Source organism: Daphnia pulex, chromosome 8 (assembly GCF_021134715.1).
Source record: "Daphnia pulex isolate KAP4 chromosome 8, ASM2113471v1".
Taxonomy (NCBI): Eukaryota; Metazoa; Arthropoda; class Branchiopoda; order Diplostraca; family Daphniidae; genus Daphnia; species Daphnia pulex.
Window position 1 is genome coordinate 6,052,740 of NC_060024.1, and position 4,167 is coordinate 6,056,906.

General features: G+C 35.9%; 1 long non-coding RNA gene across 1 annotated transcript; it reads right to left on the minus strand.

Annotated features, from left to right (window-relative positions):
• Window positions 1-413: 413 nt before the first annotated feature.
• LOC124199561 lies at window positions 414-1,611 on the minus strand. Its single transcript, XR_006876880.1, has 3 exons — window positions 1,283-1,611; window positions 1,101-1,214; window positions 414-1,036 (listed from the first exon to the last, which is right to left on the minus strand). It is a non-coding gene; the product is annotated as an uncharacterized LOC124199561 (long non-coding RNA).
• Between the last annotated feature and the right edge of the window lie 2,556 nt (window positions 1,612-4,167).

A 4,167-nucleotide genomic window follows, 5' to 3' on the forward strand; every position in this document is an offset into this window, starting at 1 on the left:
CCTTGTTCTGCTGACTTCAATTTTTTTTCGAACTTTGGGAAGTGGAACTTGTAGCTAGATTTTCCGATTTTTCATTTCCAGTTGTAAAAAATTGAAATTTAGTACAACACAATTCAATTTACCAATTAGTTGCGCTTTTTCATTAATCGCTCCAAGTAGTGTTTTGAAGTCGGGAACAGTCTCGGTTAACAGTTTTGTCTTTTCCATGACATGTATCGTAGTAACTGCATCCTTAACTTTGTTATACTGTTGATTTAAAAAAAAACATGTAAATCTAGTTTAATTTTTAATACTCGATTCCAAAAATAATTAGAATTAAAAGAAAATTTTTTACCTTTTCCCACCATGTTGTTGAAATTTCATCTAAAATTTCGTCCGAAACAGTTATTGGTTCATCTAGTGGGTGAGCATCATTGAATTGTTTGACTGCTTCTTCAGCGAGGCTGAGCATAGTGATCAAATAGAAATGAAACGAGAAAATGAAATTTTATATCATATAATATAATAAACCAATTAACAAAAGTTTATTATAGTTTAATTGGTACCAGCGTTCACTTTCGCATTGCACTTGATAAACATGAGGTTAGAAAACAGATCTGGTTTTGTTCTGTTTCGTTTGGCACATAGTGTATCTGTGCCAGTGCTATACGAACGCTCGATCGACCCTGAAGATGCAGGAACAGCAAGTGAATCCCTCGCAACAATTGAGGGAAATGGAAAGCGGTGACTGTTTGCTTTCCAGAATTGTGAGGGTTTGGTTTTCTCCATTTTGCTTTCAGGATCTAGAGGTTTCGTGGGTTGCTCCAATGGAACGTTGGGTTCATTTATATATGTTTCAAACTCATCGAGGATTTTTTCAAGGCCAACGGACTGGGAACGTGGCTCTTCCAGGACAGAGGAGTAAAGCAGGGACTCACTGTTTTTTTTCTTTTTCGTGAGCCTTGAGCACGTCTTGGATCATCAGATTCAGTTTCTGGCGCTCCGGTAATTTCTTCGTCGGCAGAATTTTGGTCGGTAATTAGGTGACTACATTCACCTATAAGACAAGGGAAAAGTTTTGTAACCGAGTGAGAACTTGGGGAATATTCGTAACATCTTACGATAGTTACGATAGCGCTGCGATATTTGCTGTTTTACTGCTGCAATAATGTCTATCTCTGTGTACCCTGAACGTTTCATTCATCCCTTTTTGAATCTCGGGTCGAGAACTGCTCCTGATTTCATAACCCACAAATTATGTTAGATTGAACATTTTACTTTAAAATCAAACATCAATTATTACCTAAAACGTAGTTAGAATCATACAATACGTATGAAAATCGGGACACCAATGATTTTTCAAGCGCAGCGGCGATATTCTTCAAATGTCTTATGGTTTTTGATAAGTTGCTAGCTGGATTAGGACTATCAACACCATACCTGTCTTTGACGGTAAGTTGTAGGGCTGTTTTTAATCCAAGAAATACTGGAATGACATTCCCGATGGATTCAAAATCGGCCTGGAAGTCGTCTGTAGCCTGTTTGAAAGGCTTGAGTAGTGCAATTAGTTCCTTTAAAACCGAAAGCTCGTAAGCCCACAGCTTTCCGAAATTTTTGGTGGCATTCAATGTGTCTTGCAGAGAAGGAGCTTTTTCAAAGGCTTCTACCAATTTTTTAATCATTAAGTATTGACTATTCCACCTAGTAGAGTTTTTGTTCGGAAAGTGTAAACAAACGGTTTTAGCAACTGTTTTGGTGTCTAGCACGCTTTTCTGATATATGACACTATCTTCTCTGCTTTCTTTACGGCAGAAGCTGCATCGGTCTAAAATGATTACAATTAAAAATAAGAATTAAAAACCTGACACGAAATTGTCCGCTGATTTGTAAAATGATAATACCTTTAAAGCAGAAAATCCATCCTTAATTACGAGTTGCAATAAATGCACCACACACGAAGAACGTAATTTCAGATTTAAAAGAGTAGCCTTTTCCTGTTGCTGGGCGTGTTGCATTATTTGAGGATGGCATATGCAAGTTTCCGCAGTGATCGGAACGTCATTTCTTGACTTGTACGTTGACATTTGACTTAAGGTTTTTCAAAAACTACGTTTTGACGTTGACTTTTGACGTATTTTATTTTTAACTTTGACTTTTAATGTAAAAGTCAGAGCACATATCACGGTATGGCACCGTGCTATTTTTTCGTGCTATTTTTTCGAGACTGTTTAGTCAAGCTTCCCTAATTTTAACTGTAAGACGAAATAAGTTAAGTGATGCTTTATTAGAAATGGTACTTTTATTAAAAATGTCGTATGGACTTTGAAATTTTTTCTGCTATGTAAAAACATTTGACGTTTTCTTTGACTTAAGTCATGACTTATGACTTAGAAATTTTTCTGTCAATGACTTGACTTTTTGACGGTTACGTTTTACGTTGGCTTTTCCGGTGACGGGCGACTTATACGTTTTTTTACAACGTCAAAAATTATTGGTGACGTTCCGATCACTGAGTTTCCGTGTATCTCTCTACATCTTCGAACTCCTCTCTATCATCATCCTCGCCATTTGAGAAGTAAAAAACCTCAATCCCCAATCCTGTTAGGAGGGTCCAGAAAGCATCTTCTTGTTCGACAGACGATATGTTGATCAACCATTTGTTCTTCTTCTGCAGCACTTTCAGCTGCTGAGGCTGACGGAAATTTTTCTTCTTGAAAGCAGACAGCGTTTTTGTAAACCATTTTTTCAACTGCACTGTCGACGTATTTCTTGAGCTTATTGACTTTTACAGTTGCTGGAATCTTTAGTGACGTCACCTTTGCCCCGTGTTTTTCCACTTCCTTTATTAAAAGTAAAAATGGAATAAATTCAAAATTTTTATCATAATAACTTTTTGCTGTGTGGGGGCAATAAAAAATAACTTTAAAAAACAAATGTAGATAGGAAGAGTTGTACTAAGTGATGGGAACTTTGACTTAGAGAAGTCATAGCTCGTTGTCCACATCACTAGTTATTAAAAATTGACAGACCAATACTTTTTTCAGTATTTTTTACTCATTAAATAATATTGAAATAAAAATAAATCAAGTAATGTTAATTTACGGAATTAAATTAATAAATTAAATTAACTGAGCTCAAAATTATAATAAAAATTTGTTGAAAAATTAAATCTAATTTATTCAAAATATTTATGTTGTTCTTATTGTATTTCATTTGTATTGTTATGATATTAATGCATTTTCTGCTGAAGATGAAGACCCTTATCAGCATCAATCCAACGTCTGATGATACGAGTGAAGAAGAGGTAGAAGCGAACACATAAATTCAAATTGGTTAGACTTTGTTTAGTTCTTGTCGTTACATGTCCTGTATTGATTCAATTTTCCATTAATAATATAAATTTTTTATCAAAGGAGGCTTCTGTACTTGAACTAAAAAAATTGCTGGTAAGAAAACTTAATATACATGCTTGGGCAACAAATTTTACTATTTAAATTTTAGAAGATGTCCCTGAAGGCGTTGATAGCCGCCCTAAAATAGCTCAGATTGTGAAGGACCATCGGTCACTAGCGCGCACTAGCGCTAAGCACTAAAACAACTTATTCTTTTATTAGCCGCTCTGAAGACGCTCCTATGCAACCTTCCTTAGTGGTAGGGCTAGTCGACGCAGTTTATCAGGGGCTCTTGTACTAATTTCCCTTGGTAATAGTGCTATAGTAGACGTACTATACCGTTGGCATCTGGAAGCCCAAACACAGCAGCTACTTATTAATGGGATATACCAGATCACACAATTTACATCCCATTGATATACCATGGACGTCCATTTCTTAGTAGGGAAGAGGCAGCTTCTTGTTAAAAGCACCAATACTAAGCAAATACGTTTATATATCCCCAGCCGTCAACATCAACCGGAGAAGGACCAAGAAAAAAGAGAAATCTTAAACAGTTGCAAAAAAAACAGCTAAAAAAGGGGTGCTAGGAAGCGTTTTGCTAAAAAGGTTGAAGAGATACGAAAATCTATTAAAAAACGATACGTTTTCGGATCTTTTTTTAGGATTGTTTCGAACTTGTATTCCAATAATTATCCTACTGTAAAGGGAAGCATAGATTTGTTAGAAACTTTCGTTGTATGCCCAAAATTCAAACGACACTTTCTTGATGGAAAAAATTGGTCTGTGGGACGTG